This window comes from Megascapheus bottae, chromosome 23 (genome assembly GCF_031878675.1).
Source record: "Megascapheus bottae isolate mThoBot1 chromosome 23, mThoBot2.hap1, whole genome shotgun sequence".
NCBI classification, from domain to species: Eukaryota; Metazoa; Chordata; class Mammalia; order Rodentia; family Geomyidae; genus Megascapheus; species Megascapheus bottae.
This window is the reverse complement of record NC_143531.1, coordinates 13,474,085-13,495,132: the sequence shown is the minus strand read 5'-3', so window position 1 is coordinate 13,495,132 and position 21,048 is coordinate 13,474,085.

Here is a 21,048-nt window from a genome sequence, read left to right as displayed (position 1 = left end):
GCTGTCTCACGATTATAGGAAAGGTTCAACCAATAAAAAATAATTATTCCACCCATTGAGTTCTTATAACTACACAGAACCGCTGGATAGGAGGTGTTCCTGAAAGAAAGGAGTTCAAAAATGACAGGGTCAAACTCAGCACCATAGCAATGCTGGATTCCTGATGCTTCAAAGTTAAATGTAAACAATTCAATGTTACACAGTGTAAACAATTACTTTTCAAATGGTTTCTGTAGGAAACTTGTTGTAGGAGAGCTAAAAATCATTCCAAGATACCTGCCTGGTACAAGTGTCCGACTGGGAAAAAGGCCCACACCACAGAGAACGGTCAACCCTTTAGTGGCCTTTCAGCGGGTTGGGGGTCACAGACGCTCCAGAAAAGAAAATGCCCTTCTTATAGCTGAGGATTTCTTTATGAGCTGTGAACCCGAACCATGGGCTCCCCCTCCTGTGACCCTAATTCCCTGTGCAACAAGGATCACAAAGGCCTGGCAATACCCGGAGGAGGAGGAAAGTTCTGAGTAACTGTTGCATAACCAGATTTCAGACCTCACCCCAAACCAGTAAGGAGTCGATCCTTCTCGGGACAAATCAGTGATGATACCAAAATTCCAGTTGAATCTGTGTAGAGAGGAGTGTGACTGAGCCGCGCGGGCGACACACACACACACACACACACACACACACACACACACACGGAATATACAGATGAGATTTCTTTTTATAGCTGGCATGCTTGGACTCATGTCCAGCCTTTATCCTCTCCAGCTGCCCAGGCCTGCCTGGGTGTGTGTGGTGGGGGGGTGGCTCTGATCCCCCCCCTCATTTCCCCCTTCTACAGCCTCCGCAATGGCTTTCTAGGTGTCCCCACCCTCTCCAGCCCTCGGGGCTCTGCAATGTCAGGTTAGGAACACCCCAATGGCATCCGAGGCCGCCCAATGCGCGCCCCCCTCGCCCAGCGGTCCCCGAGGAGCGGGAAGGCTAGGCCCGAGGGAGGGGGTGCTGGGTGTGAGGCACCCCCAAAAAGTACGGGCTTCCCCCACCCCCGGCGGCGACCCCACCTCCCGCCCCCGCGGCGTGCGCGCTAGTGTCCGTCTGTCTGTCTCCCGTCTCTACGTCAGTGGGAATTTCCAGCCAGGAAGTGAGAGAGTGAGCGAGAGAACGAGAGAGAAGTCGAGCCGCGAGCCGGGGCAGGAAGAGGAGGTTTCGCCACCGGAGCGAGCGGCCCGGCGACGCGGTGACAGCTTCCCCTGCCCTTCCCGTCGTTCCCGAGCCAGCGCCGCCGCCGCCCTCGGCCTGCACGCGGCCACCCGCCCCGGGGAGCCCCGGCACCCGGCTCCGAGAGCCCAGCGCCCGTCCAGGCCGGAGTCCCGGCGGCCAGAAAAGCGGCCCCGCCGCCACCACCGCCCGGCCACCGCGCGCCCCGCGCTCCCCTCCGCCCGCGCTGCGGTCATGGCGCGGCGCTGACCCGCCCGGCTCGGCCCCGCCACCCCGCGCACCCCGATTCCCCCCACCCGGGAGCGCCCTCGGCCCGGTCCCCGGCCTCCAGCCACCGCCTCCGGCCCGCAGGCGCGGAGAGGCCGCGCGCCGCCCTCGCCACCAGGGTAAGTCCAAACTCCCCGCGGGCCAGCGGGGACCACGCGGGACGAGCGCCCGAGCGCGCCCCCCACCGCCCCCGCACCCCTCCAGCCCACCTCACACCCCCCCCTCCGCCTCTCCGCCGGCCTCGATCGCTGGCGGGGAGGCGGCGGGGGGACCCTCGATCTGTGTGTGACAGGACCTGGGGGGGTGGCATGCCTGCGACCCGCAAGCCGGGGACCGGGCACATCCGGACTTGGCAGGGGCTGCTCGGCCCGAGGCCGCGGCCTCCCCCGGCGGTCATTCCTCGTTCCCCTCTGCACGCGGGAACGCCAGCCCGAAGGGAACTCTTGCAAACTTTTTTCTTTTTTTAAATCTCGACTCCAGCCCCTCCGCTGGGGGTAGGGGGTGGGGGTGGGGGCTGCTACAAGATGGGGGTGCGCTTTGGCGCGGGGAGAGGGAAGGTGGTTGGTGCAGTGCAGAGCCAGATTTCACCTAAGGGCGTTGCATGAAATGAAAGCAGAAGTGCCTGACAGCCCTCCTGGCTGGAGAAGCCCTTCCCAGAGCCCCCCAAATGAGGAGGCAACCTTGGTCTCCTCCTACCACTTGTAAAAGAAGTGGTCCGGGCTTCTCCCTCTCTCCTCTCTCTTCTCTCTCCTCTCTCTCTCCTCTCTCTCTCTCTCTCTCTCCTCTCTCTCTCTCTCTCCTCTCTCTCTCTCTCTCTCTCTCACCTCCCTCCCCTCCCTCCCTCCCTCCCTCCTCCCTCCCTCCCTCCCTCTCTCTCTCTCTCTCTCTCTCTCTCTCTCCTCTCTCTCTCTCTCTCTCTCACCTGCTAAAAGACCTGCACATTAATTTTCAAAAGAATAAGGCCCTGCCTGACTGAGACTGATCCTGCAGGGCCTGGCATCTGAGAGTGAAATTACCTACTTAGGGCACCTTTTAGACACTTGATTACATAAAACTCTGTGACTGTGGCACCACGTGTTAGGCATGCCCTCTAAAACAAAAATAATGGTGTGAATAAATAATGATATAGATACAAGTTTCCTGCTGGCCTTGGATACTAGACACTGATAGGGATGTTGGCCTCAGTTTCTTGGTCTGTTCTGAAACTAACTGAGACTTCATTATCAAGAATTTGGTGAAGATTGAAGAGTTTTGTGTGTGTGTGAACTATGTTAAACATTGCTGTTTATGAAATGATTGTGTTTAGCTCAATTTATTTGTTCTTAAAAACTCATGACACCATTGCCCCCAGAAAGACTTGCACGTGAAAAATGGGCTGCTTGTGAAGTAGGGAGACTGAGTCTAAGCAAAAGGCATGGATAATAGTGAACCTGTTTAGTTTACAAATGTGTTTTGACTTGGTAAGTTTCAGAAAAGTCTTCCTTTCCTTAGATGATTGGTTCTTGATTTCCCTTGATTGTGTCCACATTGAATTTGGTTTGGCCTGTATTTAACATCTTTGTTAAATTTGCTTTCTATTTTGTTAAGATAAATTCCTCCCTTGTGTGGTTTTGGGGCAGACTAAGCCATGTGTTAGTTGTATTTAGGGTGGTAAGGCTTTGTGACAGGAGTCCTCTGTTGCCTGCTAGCTCTCCACTAATGACTCTAAATTGGCCTTAAAAAGAAAAAAAAAAAACTCATGACAGACTTGATTATGGTATTAGTAAAACATTTAATAACCAGGACATCAAAATGCCCGTGTGTACTGATGATCTTTGGTAAATGCAAAGGCTTAAGAGCAAGATCTTCAGGAATAGGCTTTCCAGCAGAATTCCTATGAATACACCTGAGTATTTTAAACTGAAGTCACAGATGTCAAAACCTTAAAAGGAAAGCTCATTTAAAATAAAGTCCTTCACTAAGCATTGTTTTCTTGATTTTAGTTGGTTTTTTTTTTTTTCTAGAGATAAATCCTTTTACTGTTTGGTACACTAAAAATGATGTGAATAATTTAAACCAATTGGATGCTGGTTGGTTTATACCTAAAATCCTAGCTACTCAGGAGGCTGAGATCTGAAGATTGAGGCTCAAAGCCAGCTCAGGCAGGACCATCCATAAGACTCTTATCTCCATTTAACCAGCAAAGAGCCAGAAATGGAGCTTTGACTCAAGTGATAGCGCATCAACCTTACGAGAAAAAGCTAAGGGACAGCATCCAGATTCTAAGTTTATACACCGGTGTTGGTGTGTGTATATCTATATCTATATATATTCAATAAAACTAAAAAGAAAGCAAAGCAGACTATTCTTTTAGTTTATGAAGTTAGGAAGTTTTTTTTAAATGTTTGTTTCCTACAACATTTTACATTTATCATTTAGTTTAGTTGCTAAAACAGAACATATATAATGAATGGAACCATGAAAGCTCCTGAAATTATTCATCCATACTGACCTACCTGCGACTCTGAAATGGTCTCCCTCTCTTGTTTAGATAAAATGTCTTACTAGTTTTCAGTCTATAGAACTAAGGTCCAAAGGAAAGTACATTATATACAGATTTAATGTTGGAACTAAAATCCAACTTGCTGGTGAAAAGTAATCTTCTTCAAAAGTGACTTTCTCAAGAAAAGTAGGGTAATTCTATAAAAGATTGGTGGTGACTTAGCCATCTGTTATCTTTGTTTTGAAATGTCTGTTGTCCCTTGTGTTCTGCAAATGGCAGTGCTTGGAGCTGAGTCAATGTTCCTGCCTTTCAAACTCGGTGAACACTGGCGTCTACGTACAGAAGTGGTCCTTCCCCTCCATAAACGCTGCTTTGATCTTTGCACTTCCTTTTTCACTTCTACCTCTTAAACAAGATCTTCTGTGGTGACCGAGTTGCTGTTGGTTAAAGCCGAACCAGGTTAAGAGAGAGATGTAATTTTAGAGTGAGTGATCGTATTCCTTGCCATTTTTTTTTTTCTGATGCTAGTTGGAGACGCTAGTGTGTCTGCAGGCTGTTTTGACCACTGCTTTTAGACTTCCAGATAATTGAAGTAAGCTACTCGGTGGACTTTCAAGGATTCCTCATTGTGGTAGGTAGGAGGTTTAGATAAGAAATTGGCAGCTCCAAGGAGCTTGGAATATCATTCAGCCAATAAGCCTTTATTTATTTACACCTAATTTGTGAGAGGTATTCCCCTACTGAGAAGAGGTGAAAGTTCTGGCTTTCTGAGGGGAAGTGGTTACTTCACAACCTTCAATTAGATTGAACTTGGGAAAAAGAAAGAAAAGTAGTTAACATTTGAAGACACTAAGTTAATAAAAATCTGAGTTGCCATATACAGTGTTTATTTCTTGGTGTTAGGGATTGAACCTAGAGCCTCAGGTATGTTCTACTGCTGAGTTACGCCTCCCTTCTCCCACCCAAGCTCTGCTATTTGGATTTTTGATGTGTCCAAAGCATCATCCTCTTTTGAGAATTTATTAGATGTACTCTTCAGAACATAGGGATAACTACAGTAGGAAGTTTCTCTACAGTGCAGTTAGTTTAACAATTGAGTTCCTTTTCAAGGAATCCCATCAACAGGAATGGATGTATATGAATCAATGGAGATGCAGAATTTCACATAAACGTTTCTTTCAGCAGGGAGGGTGTTTTGTTTGTTGACTTTCTGTGTACAATATGCATTATGTAAGGTGATGGGATTGTTATATTTGAGCCATGTAGATAGCAGAAGAAATAATAGGGCTTTAGTGCTAAAAGACACTATTGTTCTTCTGCATCTACGTTTATATACGGTCAGGGCTGCTTGCTTCTTGGTGTTCAGTAAAGCACACTAGGGCAATTTACACTGTTTTCTGGAAATTAGTTGTGATTTGTGCTCTTGTACTCAATATTGAACCTATTTATAGTATTACTAGAAAGGAGCTGGTCAATCATCAATTAGAAGCATATTATCCCTTTGAACAGATTCTGTGACTACTAAGGAAAGGGGTGGTTTGTTGTTGCTGTTGGTGGTGGTGCTGGTGGTGGTAGTGGTGGTTGTGGTACTTGAATTCAAGGCCTGGGCACTCTTTCTTTTTTCTTTCTTTCTTTTTTTTTCCCCCGCCAGTTCTGGGGCTTTTTCCTCAAGGCTAGCACTCTACCACTTGAGTCACAGCACCATTTCCAGCTTTTTCTGTGTATATGGTACCAAGAAATCAAACCGGAGACTTTCATGGATGCTAGGCAAGCACTCTACCACTAGGCCAAACTCCCAGCCCCTCGCTCTAGGCTCTTATGCTCAAGGCTACCACTTTACCTCTTTAAGCCACAGCGCCACTTTGTTTTTGGTTTTCTGGTGGTTAACTGGGGATAAGAGTCTCACAGCCTTTCCTGCCCGTGCTAGCTTTTAACCATGATTCTCAGATCTCAGCCTTCTGAGTAGTTAGGATTACACACAGAGCCACCAGTGTCCAGCTTAATGGTTTTAAAAAACTAGAGGCATTTAACCTTTGGAAAGAAAGTTTGGCTATTGTGAGGAGCCCTCTATAAGTTTAATGAAAGAGGAGGAGAGGAGAGAAAGGGTATGTTTGTGAGATATAATTTGGTGGAGTTTTTAGATCTTCGTATAGGTTTCTTTATATATATATATATATATATATATATATATATATATATAGTGTTTTACTATATTTAAGGGAAAACATCAATATTTTCTTTATGACAATACAATTACTTCATATCTGTATGTGTTAGAGAGTGTTAAGACACTGTCTTAGATTTTTTTTAGATGAGGTTAGTAGACCTGGCCTTGAAAATAAGCCAATAGTGTAGAAAATAAGTCACAAAATAAGACTTTATTGGTTTACTATGAAGAATATAAAGCATAACTTTTATATATAAGGAATATAAATGGTGGTTTATTATATGTAAGAGATGACTTGCGAAAGCTAATAGAAATCACAAGAGTAGAGATTGTGGCTGAAAAATATTTGTTTACAATATTAAATTTTGTGTAGCAACCAACATAGATTTAGTTAACAGCAGAACAAGTTTCATCTACTTTAACTTTTTGCATGATTTTAAAATTGAAATAATAATATACATACACATCGTTCAATTATCCATTGCAAATTGCTTCTCTTTAGTTTACACAAAAAAAAAACTAGCTTTAATTGTGACCCACAATTTCAATAGACACTGAAAGATATAAAGCTATCTATCAATCCTGTTTCTTCAAATTTTAAATTTTAAAGAGTACTTTCAGCTTTCAAGAAGGATGTAAATATTATATGTAACTTATTCTATAAAAGAGCCTATCACAATAAGGAAAAAAGAAACATCAATTGAAAGAATCAGATCGAATATTTCCAGATTCTAAAAATAATATCAGTACTGAAAAGAAATAGCTAACATTTAGCACTGTGTTTTTTTGGATGAATAAAATGAAGTTCTTTTATTTTAATTTAATTTTATTATCAAGGTGATAGATGGATAAGTTACATAGTAAAGTAATGAGTACAATTCTTGTTGAACATCAGTACTCCCTCCTTTTTCTCCTACTTTCCCTTCCCCAGAGCCCCTCAAGATGTAAAGCTCATTTCCATGAAGTGCTTTTTGCATTATTTTTGTTTTAATGAGTAGCGCTTCTCAATAGGAAACAAAACAAAATCATATATTTTCTTGCCTGGTACAAAAGAAGGCAAAACACAGTTATTGGTTGGTTGGTTTCATGCTGTTACTGAGACTAGAACCCAAGGGCATCGTGTCCTTTTGCTTAACTTTTCCACTCCTGGCACTACCAGTTGGGCCACACCTCTACTTCTACATTTTTTTTTTTGGAAAAACACAGTTACACAGCATGTAGAGATTAGTTATTAAAAATAACTATTATCTTCCAAAAGAGAAACATTTGATTCCTCAACAGGGTCTTATGAACTGGAAAAGTGCCTTTTTGTTTCTGAGTTTTGGAGATATTTGTCAAGCAAGCTAACAAAAAAATAATAAAAATGATACATGGTTCTTGTACTCATAGTTAGAATTTCTCCATTGAAACTGTGATTTCAATACCAGCATTACCAAGAAGAAAGGAAAAAAAAGACAGGAAGAAGAGAAACAAGGGTCCAAGAACTGCATCCTAATTCAAAGTTTCGTTATAACTATTTAAACTCATCAACTGATGTGTAAAAGCCAAATACGTTCTGATCTACAGAAGTAAATATGGCTTCACCCACAAATCTCTGTTAAAGTTGCTGTCCTTTCTGATTTCATGTTTTAATGATTTTACAATACTCTATAACCTGGAGTCTCCTCACAGGGAAGTTTATTGTTTCTCAATTGTGGCATTTTTTCAGAAAATTGACCTTGAAACTGTATCTGACCATTTACTCCTGTGGATACAACTTACGAAATGGAATAAACTGTCTAGATTAGAAACAAAATGGCAACACTTCTTCCTACCCTAAAGCTATTCTGGCTCCAGAGGCCCTGAGACAGACAGTGGGAAGACAGAACCATTTTATTGACTGCCACTCATTTCAGTCCAGTTGGCTGATAGCCACTTAGTTCTTGCTGTGACTCTCACCTCTCTTCATGTCACTCACAACATCCATCCAAGTTTAAAATGAGCATATAGATGCATATATGTCTTTGCAGTTGCCAACAAATTGGGAAATTAATGGCATACATATATAACCATGGCACTGTAAACATGCCTCAGGTGAAGAGTACTCAAAGGGAATATAGCAGCAGTGAATGTCAGGTAAAATAACTGAATAATAATCTAAGACTCTACTGCATTGCTCTGATGTAGAGAATGGCAAGTTCTTCTATCTCCCATGACTTGATGAGTTCATTTTGTAGCCTCTGGATAGAAACAACACTCTAACTTTGTCCTAATCCCTAATGTCCTGGTCAAAATTACATGGAAAACACATACATTTCATGTTAGACTTAGTAAAACTATTAGCATTTTCTTTGATGGGAATCTTTGCACATTCGTGAGGCTCACTAGCATTTCTAAGGTTAAATTTCCTTTTTGCAGACTTGAATTTTAAAAAAAGACCTGTTTTAAGCTGAGCACACCCCTGCAGAAAGAGTTCAATGTGAAAAAAATAACCTGAGGGCTTCCATAAAATTTTGTTAAAGAAGTAAAATAAAATTTTAAATTATTACTTTTATTCTGTAAAAATTATTAATTTTATTATTAGTTTGAACTGAAAATATATTATATTTCAATTGGTATGTATTGATATATATTGAGAGACAAAGATGGAAATATAAAGGAACAATGAATATTTCATATGCACATACATTATAAAAGCATGTTAGAAGTAAATTGTGACTAAGTGCAACTAAGAAATTAAGGGCACAGTAACCAACAATTGAACTCATTTTCTTACTCTTATGCCAGGTTATAGTATCCCTTAGATATAATAGTATCTGCATGATTTCTCTCCATGCATTTACCCAATTTTCCATTGGAGACATTTAACTAAACTTAATAAGCACACATAACCTCTTAAATATTTCCTGATTATTTAAAAACACTATATTATCAGTCGTTTACCCTGCAATTATGGTTCTCTTTTATGATGGGTGGAGAAAGTAGACTGTTTCTTTTCAAACGTTTATTTAAATAGTCAAGAAATAGTCCGGCTTGTTCAGAGAGGTAATTTAGTCCTGTGTTGAAACAGAAGGGTAGTAGTTTTTAGGTAGCCATACTGTATTTACTAAATATCGGATAAACTGAAGGAGTCCAACACTTTAGGGCAAGTCACCAAAACCAGCTTGATTAACCAATACACTTCAGTGTCTCTGCATGAATGTTCCCATTTGGGTTCCATCTGACTCATCTCCCCTCCAATTCCTCTTACTGGAATTACCCCCAATACATAGGGAATGAGGTGCTGGCCATTCATTCAGTAGGCTTCTCAAACCAACATCCCAGGATCCTTTCTTCTTTTACACTCACTGTCTCCTTCACTCACCAAACTGTATCATTATCCCTCCACAACCCCAGCATCCATCCCTTCCTCTTCTCATTTCTAGCTTTTACCCCTGCCTCGTCTCCTGGCGAATCCTCTTCTGCTCCACTTCATTCTAGTATAATAATCTGCTTCCTCAAGTGCAATACTGCCCATGTCATTCTCCTTCTGGACCCCGCATACTTGACCCCCCCCCCTGCTCCGCCCTGCTATTGCTCACTCATCTCGTTTCTCAAGTCATCCCAATGCATCAGTTTTCTAAACTTGACTGCTGTTGTATGTGCGCTGTTCCTTCTCGACACCTTGCTAACCACTCCACCTTCAAGAGTCATCATGTCTCTCATCCTTTCTTGCTTTGACTTATCCAGTAAGGAGTGGTGTGGTCTCATTCTGGGTCCTCTTGACTTCTAATGTGGCCCCAAAGAGAAACAAGGATAAGGATTTTTCTCATTTACTTTTTATTTACACAGCACCCATATGCTTACTGATTAAGCTACAAGACACTGGGTCTGCTAATGAAACATCTTTAGGTCCTGTTTTCTCTCTGCAAAAGAAAATGAGAGGTTAGACTAAAGGAATACTCACCTCTTGTTACATTTACAGGTGTTTTAAGTGGAAGACATCAGTGCGCATTCTATAAATAAGTCAAATAAAAGAAAATTGCATGAGTAGGTACAAAGCCAATTTTTCATTCGTCATGCCTTGATATGAGAAATTATCTATTTTGTGGCTAATAAATTATTTTTTGGCCCCAAATTCATTTCTTATTTTCCCAGTTATTTCTGAGGTTTCATCATTTCTACTTCTCCAAAGAAATCAATGGCAAGTTTCAGATAGAACTTGAATACAAATATTCAACATTTGAATTCTAAGTGGATTCAATTGTAGAAGAGGATAAAGAAAATATGATAGTGGTGTGACTGAATGCTCACCTGTCAGAGGGAAAATGAAGGTGTACAGTTAATAAGACAAGAAGTAAAGATATGTACATAGTATTGAACTATGCATATTATTAGAAATAGAACCACTAAGTAAGCCAGAAGGAGACAGTTAGGGCCATAAGCTTTCCTCAAAAGCGGCATCGAACATGTGGAGGACTGAAGTAGAGAAACTTGCTGTTTCATCTTAGTAGAGTAGTGATTGTAAATTATTTTCCTCCTCCCCAGTGTTTTTTTTTTTTTTTTTTTGGTCAATCCTGGGCTTGAGCTCAGGGCCTGAGCACTGTCTTTAGACTTTCTCAAGGCTAGAGCTCTACCACTTGAGCCTCAGTACCACTTCCAGCTTTTTTTTTTTTTTTCTGTGTATGTGGTACTGAGGAATCAAACCCCGGTCTTTGTGCATGCTAGGCAGGCACTATACCACTAGGCCAAACTCCCGGTCCTCCCCAGTTTTATTTTTGTACAGTTAATAAACATGGGGTAAAGCTTGTATACCCTTTGTGAAGGGATTACCTCAAGCTCATTAACATGTGGGTTTTTAGAGTTTTTGTTTGTTTGTTTTTTGCAATATTTAACTTGAGTACATGCCAAGTCCTTTTTGTGTGCCAGGCACAATTCTGAGTACTGGGAATATGGGTCTGAGCAAGACAGAGCTGCAGAATATCATGGATCTTAGATCATGTGATAGTTTCATTTGTTTTTCTTTTTCTCTTTTTTACACCACAAGATGTTTTTTATTGCTGGGGTAATGTGTCGAGTTACATTCGCCAGGTAGTAGGTGCATTACTTCTCAACACATTATCCCTTCTCATGTTTTTGTCCCCATTTCCCTCCCGCCCTCCCTCCCAATCATCTTACCTTGTGTGATTATTGTTCTTAATGTACTGTGTTATTTTTCTTCTCTTTTCTTGCCCTTTGGTTAATCTAATATTGTTACTACATCTGACTTTGTTACCTGTTATATTGTATATATGTTTATTAGTTTATTTGAGATAGGAAAGGGAAGGGGGGAAAACATAAGTTTTTTTTAAAGGATAAAAACCCTTTCTGATTGTTTGGAGAAATCAGTCTAACAATTGTACCACTTAGGCTCAAATACATAGGAAAATTTAAAAAATTAACTATCACAATTCATAAATGTAGAAGATTATGATCTATTTCAAAGGAAAAAGCTAAAGTTTTTTTCATAGCATCAACATAATATGAATATTAAAAAGTATTTTATCTTAATGGTGACTTAATTTTAAGTTAATTGTAACACATGTGTTTGTGTTATTTCAGTTTTATTCATTCACTGTTAACTGTGCAGTAATTTCAGTGGGTGCTGTCTTTTTCTTTTCTTTTTGTATTTGCCTTAAATGAAAGGACCACATAACTAAAATAATATAGAAAACTGGGCCCCAGTGGCTAGATCCAAGGATCGTGGTTTGAAGCCAACAAAAAAGCCCTTTGACTCTTATTCCCGATGAGCCATCAAAAAGCTAGAAGTAGAACAGTGGCTCAGGTGTAGCGTGCTGGTCTTGAGCATAAAAGCTCAGGGAGAGAGCCCTGAGTTCAAGACCCAGGTCAAGAAAAAACAAGTGTGGCCAGGAGTTTGGCCTAGTGGTAGAGTGCTTGCCTACCATGCATGGAGACCCAGGTTCAATTCCTTGGTACCACATACCTAGAAAAAACCAGAAGTGTGCAGTTGCTCACTTCAGTCGTGAGGCTTGAGCACTGTCCTTGGACTTTCTCAAGGCTGGAGCTCTACCACTTGAGCCTCAGCACCACTTCTGGCTTTTTTCTATGTATGTGGTACCAAGGAATCGAACCTGGGTCTTCGTGCATGCTAGGCAAGCACTCTACCACTAAGCCAAACTCCCGGCCCCGTACATTTATCACTTCTATGACTCAGATTTATCTACAAAGGACTGTGAGTTGACTGTAGGAATTCATCACTCGGGCTAATAATTAATCCTCCTGCATGGTTAGAGGCCCTGTAACTGAACAAAGTATATTTTGCTCAAAATGTTCATAAGTATATAAAACATCACATTTCCACATTTATTTGTCATGTACCTGATTACAAACACTCACTTTACACTGAATGCTGGTGCCTCATACCTGTAATCCTAGCTCCCCAGGAGGTTGAGACCTGAGAATTGGGATTTGCAGCCAACCCAGGCAGAAAAGTACATGAGACCATTATATCTCTAATTAGCCAACAAAAAGAAAAACTGGATATGGAGATATGATTCAAATAGCAAAGTCCCAGCCTTGAGTAGGAAAAAGCTAAACTAGAGAGGGAGGTTTTGAGTTCAAACCTCAGTACAAAAATAAATAAACATATATACATGCGTGTGTGTGTGTGTGTGTGTGTGTGTGTGTGTGTGTGTAATTAAGGTAGTTAAGGAGATAACCAAGAGTCCTGTGAGGAAGATATATTCACATCTGGCTTTATCAGATCTTAGACAGTGTAGTTTACCTCTTCCTTGCCAGTCACTGTACATTGATATCTATATATATACATATATTACAGGGTTACCTTTAGGAATAATCAGTGGGAAAAGCACTTCATAGCTAGATTCAAGGTTGAGACATCTCTGTGAAGGCTCGATCTGATGCTTACCTATCACCTGTATTCGTCAGTGTACCTGGAAGGTTGTTGATGTGGCAGTTCAGCAACAGACTGTGGAATCCCTTCTCTATCCATAGCACGAAGTACTACGGGTCCACAGGCTGAATCCTTTCCTTAAAACGGGAAAGACGAGAAGGCTGAGGATGTAGCTTAGTGGTAGAATGTTTACCTTGTATGCTTAAGGCTCTGATGTTCCGTTGATTTGCTTTTATTAATTAACTGAAAGAGGAGTGTTGAAAACTTTTAGTTATATCTGTAGAATTCTTTGCTTCTTAAGTTCTATCACTTTTTATTTCCTGTGTTTTGGTACACTGTTAATAGGTGCATGCATATTAATATTATTTTTTCTTGTGGATAATCCATTCGTATTTGTGTGTGCCCACCTAGGGCTTGGCCTCTCCCTTGGCCTGATTGCTCACAGTTAGTGCTCTCCCTTTTGAGCCATGTCTCAAGGCTGTCATTTTGCAAATTAATTGGTGTCTTGTGACCTTTTCTGCCCAGAGTGGCTTCAGACTGAGATTTTCAAGATCTGAGTAGCCAGTTTTACATGTGCCACTGGCACCAGCTCCCCTTACATCGCGTTCTTCACCCTTGGTAATGCTTCTTCTCCGGAAGCCTACCTTGTCTGATATTATAACCTGTTAATTTTTCTTTTGTATTTCTTATACTTGTGATATAACTCACAGAACTTCCTGACTTCTTTCTTTATTCCATGGTATCTCCTTCATTGATTGTTTTCTAAAAGGGTTCAAAGACCACAGAGTGCACCCCAAAGTTTTGCAATGAATTAATACTACAGCCATAAAAACATGACAGTGGTATACTTGGCTTTGTTCTCTTCCCTTCCTATCTGTTACAATGTGTTTCACATCTGCATGTCCTATAGACTATAAAATACATTGCATTCATTTTGGTTTGATGATCCAATTGCCCACATTTTTAGTGTGTTTAGTGCTTTTTATTCCTTCTTGTAGGTCCAAGTCTCTATCTGGTGTCAGTTTGCTTCCACGTGAATAGTTTTCTTAAGTCTGTCTTCTTTGGTTCTGCTGGATTCTTTCAACTCTTGTTCATTTGAAAACATTGATTTCACATATATTTATAAAACACATCTGTGCTGTATATAGCATTCCCCAGGCTAATCCCTTTTCTCTCCAGCTCTTGAGAGGGGCCTTTACATCGTCTTCCGGCTTGTGTTGTATTTCTGTCTAGTCAGCCGTCATGCTTATTAATGGTGCTCTGTGGAGGACATGTCCTTTCTCATTCCTTGGTGCTATGAGGAATTTTAAATGTAGCATTAGGTTTTAGTGCACTTTGTCTAGACATTGCTTTTATTTGTCTTTATCCAGCATGGGAGCATTTGAGATTCTTTGATACAGGAGCTGCTTTCTCTAAATCAACTTTGTGAAAATGTCACTAAATATTCTTGAGGCAATTTTTTCTATCCCTTCCCTCCCCCCTTCCCTCCCTCTCTCTCTATGTCCCTCCTCCCTCCCTTCCTTCCCGTCATTTTCTGGGACTTCAAGTGGCAAGTGTATGAACTTCTTGATATCATTCCATAGATCACAGAAGTCATCTTCATTTCCTTCCTTTTTTCTGTTTCCATTTGAATCCTTTTTTTTCAAATTGATCTTCTTTCTAGTTTATTGGTAGGTCTCTATCATTCAATGTACTAACTCCATCTGGCGAAATTTCATTTCACTTTGAGAATTTTCATTTTGTTCATTCTTTTTTAAGTTTGCATTTCATTGTTTTCACTGGTGAGATTCCCTTGCTGTTCAAGCCTAGCACCCTCTTTTCCTCTGTATTATGGAATGTATTACTGTTGGCTGCTTTGAAACCATCGTCATTTGTGTCGTATTAGTTCTCCTTCTGCGTCAGGTGCTCTGTTTCTTTGCAGGCTTTACCATTTTTTTATTATACATTATGGGCATTATAGAGTGTGGTTTGCATTTCTATCTCCCTTTATACAGCTTTGTTTTATTGTAATAGACAGTAAATGTAGTGTTGCATCACCTGAATTTTATTAAGATAGGTTTAGAGTATCCCTCATTCTAGGGTGTGTTCCTAACTCAAAGTGCATGGTCTTTTCTCTCTGATTGCTTTTACCCCTGGATGATTCAACTTCAGTGACTGGCAACATTGTCTGATCTCTTACAACCTCCATTCGAGTTTTAAATCCCCAGTGCTGGGCAGGGGGTTTGGCCTAGTGGTAGAGTGCTTGCCTAGCATGCACAAAGACCTGGGTTCGATTCCTCGGTACCACATATATAGAAAAACGCCAGAAGTGGTGCTGAGGCTCAAGTGGTAGACCTCTAGCCTTGAGAAAGTCCAAGGACAGTGCTCACGCCCTGAGGTCAAGCCCAGGACTGGCAAAAAATAAATAAATAAATAAATAAATCCCCAGTGCTGTGCTTTCTGCTGTGTTTTCAGGGTCTTGTACTGTACTAGCACAGCTTAATATTTGACCATTGACCAGAGGTGACCCGTATGCAGATTTCTGAGGCTTTACCTCCTCGTTTAAGTTGTTTCTGATTAGCTGCCAAGTGTGGTTGTTACATTCATTGGATGCTAGTTCCTTGTTTCAAGGTCCAGCAAGTACCTTCAGACAAAAAGTGAGGGTGAAGTGGGGTTTTACTTCAGGTGGAGAGCCTATAGTATTTGCAAATCTGTGCTTTCAACTATTGTTTTAATTAGTTTTACAGTCCAAGATGGCATGGGGCTATGTTCAAATAGCTTTATCTGAAACCAAGTCTATATTTTTATGAAATTGATGTTGAAATGCTTTTTACACATAATACAATATTAGTAAAAAAAAATACCTAGTCTGTGCCAATATGGAAACATAAAGAACAAACTTCCCATCTCTACTTTTTTGGCATTCCTATTCACTTAAGAAGATGACAAGGCTGTAATGGAAGAGTAGGTTGTGAAGGAAAAAATCACTCAGCCATGTAACTATTTACAGGCTTTATGTGGGCTACACTGGACTTCGCATTACAAAAGAAAATATAGGGTTTTGTATGATGACTGAATTTATAAGTAGAGTTACGAAGAGCAGGTAATACTTAAGAAAATGGCATTTCCAGTTGTAGGACATCCCATGAACAAATACACAGATGGGAAATGAGCAAGATGTATTTTTTTGCCAGTCTTGTGTCGTGAACTCAGGGCCTGGGTACTATCCTGGAGCTTTTTCAAGACTAGCCCTCTACCACTTCCAGCCTTTTCTGTGTATGTGGTACCTAGGAATTGAACCCAGGGCTTCGTGCATGCCAGGCAAGCACTCTACCACTAGGCCACGCACCCAGCCCAGCACAAGATATTTTTGAATGAGCAGTTGGCCTGTAATAAAGGATATGGGTTGCACCAACAGAAGCAGTTGAGTCTTTAGACCTTCTTTTGTAAGCACAAAGGCCATAATGTGCAAGGTACTTAGGGAGGAAGAAGCTCTGCTCGGTGGAATCACAGCAAGGGAGGGTTTATTGTCATTCAGGGAGAAGTAATGCAGGTCTGTCCTAGGGTGCCATGACTGAAACTGTCAGGAAAGGTAAGTCTAAGAAACAACATGCTAAACAATCCGTAGAAATTGGTTATTGACAGAACTGGTTATTGAAGAATGATATTGTGCCAGAAATTAGAATGTCAAGAATGGGGCTTATTGCATAAATTAACCCTACAGATTAGATACTTGAAGGAATTTAAACCACCATTAGCTTGTTTTATAATAGTATCTATTACTTAATGCTAACAATGACATCACAATATTTGCACTTTGGAATTTTTTTTTTGCCAGTCCTGGGCTTGAGCTCAGGACCTGAGCACTGTCCTTGGACTTTCTCAAGGCTAGAGCTCTACCACTTGAGCCTCAGCACCATTTCCAGCTTTTTTCTATGTATGTGGTACTGAGGAATCAAACCCAGGTCTTCGTGCATGCTAGGCAAGCACTCTACCACGAGGCCAAACTCTCAGCCCATCACTTTGGAATTTTTTAAAATATTTTTTATTGTAATTTATAAAAGGGTTACATGATATTTGCCAGATAGAAGGTGCATTAATTCACATACATTGATACCCTTTCACATGTCTTGGGCCCCATTACCCTCCCCCCACCCCCACCCCCACTTTGGAATTTTTAATAGCTCTAATTTTGTGCTTATAGCACACTATTTTGGAGGCTAATATGCATACTGCTTTGGTTCATATAGGAATTTGGTAAATCAATACAGTAAAAAAAAAATAATGTGTCAATGTGACTAGAAATGTAATTACTGCGCTGAATTACCACGATAACTAAACTACATCTTACACACCCTCTACCTTCCAGAACATAAGAGTGCATTGTTGTTGCCTGTTTGTCTTCCTGAGTACTAAATTGCTGGGTTAGTTAGTTCTTGCTGCATAAAGAAAAAAAATCACTACTAAGCAAGCTGAAATACAAACATGCATTATTTATTACAAGCCTGTGCCTGTATGATCATGTCTGAGTTGTCTGATCCGTGAAGTAAGTCTCTGAGCCACTTTGCTTTGCTCTTTGGCTTTAGCTAGCCCTGTCCTCTCTGCTCCACACAGTGTCTCATTCACCAGTGAGCTAGCCTAGAAGAAGAGTTATTGCAATGCCTTTTGAAAAACCCATGTTCCACTTGGAATAAAATGCTGGCTTCCCATAGAATTCCTGAATCAAATCAATTCAAGTAACCATTCACAGTATCTTTAGTCACTGTCGAAGATAAAGGCTTGATTTTTTAATTAATTTTTCTATTTAAGTGTTTTTAAAACCCGTCTAACCAATTGGGAAAATGTGATTGTGAGCTGAGTATTCAATAAGATACATATAAAAAGTCAGGGGCTCTTGCCTTTAATGAGAAAATAGCAAAACCACATGTGTGCACTCATTCTCAGAATAAAAATACAAACCTAAACAATCAGAGGCTGTGTGGGCGAGTTGACAATAAAAATTAGCAAGACTCATCTTTGAATAATAAAATTTGTTTACCAAAAACAGGAAGAGGAGGAGGAGGACAACAACGACTTCAACGACCTGTCTTACCTCATTCTTTTGTTCCCAAGTCATCATGAACCTACCAAGATTAATGGCCAATTGATATTTTTCCCCTTTAGTTGGGTAAAGTTGATAAAGAGACATTATGGCTCTTGTTTTCAGTCTGTCACACTGTCAGCTCTATGAGTCTGTCACACTCAGGATACTTTGTGTCCTTAGATATTGATACATCATAGGTATAACTAGGTATAACAAACACTGGACTAACATTTCCCACACTCTTTGTACAGTGTTGCTGGCAGGTGCACACTCACTGTAATGGCCACAGCTGCCCCTCCCAGGAGCATATTATTATGACACAGATCATTATTTTGTGTGTTAATTGATCACATTGTACCTAATGAAACATTATCATAACTGGAATGAAAAGAGAAAATGGAAAAGTCAATTTATACAAACCTTAATGTGGTAGCATACAGATACTGATTCTTCTTCAAAACTGTTCAGAAGTCTGCCCTTCTCAAAAAAGCAGCAAAGCCTAAAACACTTTTGTCATCACTAGTGTAATATATGATGAGAAAGCAGTCATTTTAGAGGCTTTTTCCTACTGTCTTTTTTTTTTTTTTTTTTTTGCCAGTCCTGGGCTTGGGCTCAGGGCCTGAGCACTGTCCTTGGACTTTCTCAAGGCTAGAGCTCTACCACTTGAGCCTCAGCACCACTTCTGGCTTTTTTTCTATGTATATGGTACCGAGGAATCAAACCCGGGTCTTCGTACATGCTAGGCAAGCACTCTACCACTAGGCCAAACTCCCGGCCCCCTACTGTCTTTCTTATGAAGAGAATTCCAGGCATACTTAGAATTTTTATTCAATCATGCTTCATGGTTATTATTCACTTTCTTGTCATTATTGTAAATGATATCAGAACATCTTTTAACTCAGAATAGGTTTTGTTTTCTCTTTTTCCTATTAAAAAGTATATCATTAGATGAAAAATAAAACAATGTATAACAGTAAACAAGTTTATGTTATTGTGTGTGCATATATATATATATATATATTACTTGACTTAGAGTTTGATGCTTGGTTAGTAGTGAATATTCTTCATGACATCTTCTTTCTGTGAAAGACATGTAGATATTTCTAGGTTTTTATACTTATTTTGTACACCTGCTCAGATAACTTATTTTTGTGGTCAGTACAGTGTGCTGATTGATTGGTGAGCACTGTTCTAGTGATCGCTGAGACACACCTGCTAGTTATTCTTCCATATGAATTTCTTAAAGTGGAGTCTGAGGAGCTAAGTTACTCTTCTTTGCCATAGTTTCCATTCACCTTTTTTCTGTAATGTTTCTTCTGAAACTTTCTTCCATGAAAAAATTTCAGTATATGTTTTTCTTTGTCTTATCTGACACAAAAATGGTGAAAGTTGCTCATTCCTTGGTGGTTTTACTTCTATTGTTTAGAAGATGAAGTATTAAAATTACACCCACTAGGGACAGGAGTGGGGGAGAAAGAGAAGAAGAGTAAGGGAAGGGGTGATAGTGTCCAAAAAGAAGTGTACTCATTACCTGACTTAGGTAACTGTTACCGCTCTGTAATCACCTTTTAATAATCAAAAAATGTTAAAAATAGATAAAATTACACCTAAGTATAGACCTGCTGTAGTTATATAGAATTTTGCAAACAGAGACATTTTATCCTTGATTCCTAACTGTGCCCTCTGAAAATACCTGAAATTCTATTTTTCAGGCTACTAACTTTGATTTTCAGTGAGACATGAAATCATTTTCATGAGATTGAAAAGTTAGAGTTTTAGAATAAAAAGAATACATTTCTGCCGGGTTCGGTGGCTCATGTCTGCAATCCTAGCTACTAGGAGACTGAGATCTGAGTATCAAGGTTCAAAGCCAGCCCTGGCACAAAAAGACCTGAGATTCTCATTTCCAATTAACCTCTAGAAAATGGGAAGTGGGGCTTGGTTCAAGGGCAGGGCTGTAGCCTTGAGCTGAAGAGCTCAGGGACAGCATGCAGGCCAAGTTCAACAACAAAAAAAAAGAATATATTTCCTACTGTGGGTCATGGTTTAAAAAAAATAGTACATATCACTGATCAAGGTTTTCCCTCACTTGCAAAGACAGGAGAGTCCCAAACTCAATCTTTAATGGTTCATCAAAGGCTAAATCTTCATGGCTTTGAAGGTCATCTGCTCAGTCTGTTTTCACCAAGTGCCTCATGTGCCAGACTTGGGTTTTTGTGAGGACATTATCATAGGAGTACAAAAAAATAGCACATCCAGCATGTCATAGAACATCATCTAAGGGCCAGGAGTTTGGCCTAGTGGTAGAGTGCTTGCCTAGCATGCACGAAGACCAGGGTTCGATTCCTTGGTACCACATACATAGAAAAAGGCCAGAAGTGGTGCTGAGGCTCAGGTGGTAGAGCTCTAGCCTTGAGAAAGTCCAAGGACAGTGCTCAGGCCCTGAGTTCAAGCCTAGGACTGGCAAAAAAAGAACATCATCTATCCAGATTAGTCTGATTGTAATGTTATGATTTCAATTGAAAAACAGTTCACTGGGTATTTTGTTCGATGGTACCTATCTTTATTTTCTCCTGCTCTTTCCATGGCCTAAAAATCTTTCTTAAACCCTCACTCTTGAGAGGAGAGCTATGAAGAGGGTGGACTCAATGACTCAATCAATTCACCAACTAACTCAGTATCTCCCTTTCTGCCTCAAGGTCCTTCCTCAAAAGCACAGAACTTAGCAAAAAGAAAGTGAAGGAAGGAGCTAGGAGTAGCTGGGGGAAGGAAGGGGCTTTCCCTGGTCATTTCTTATCCTTTACTTCCAAATACTTAGTTGCTATTTCAATATCGCAGAAATAAAACCTGCTTTTATAATGAATGCAAATAGTACTCCGTGATTCATACTTTCCAAATGATTCTTGGTTTTTGACATTTTGTTTTGTGAATTCTCGATTACTGTTGACATCACCCTACAGTTCCTGTTACCTCTCAACTTC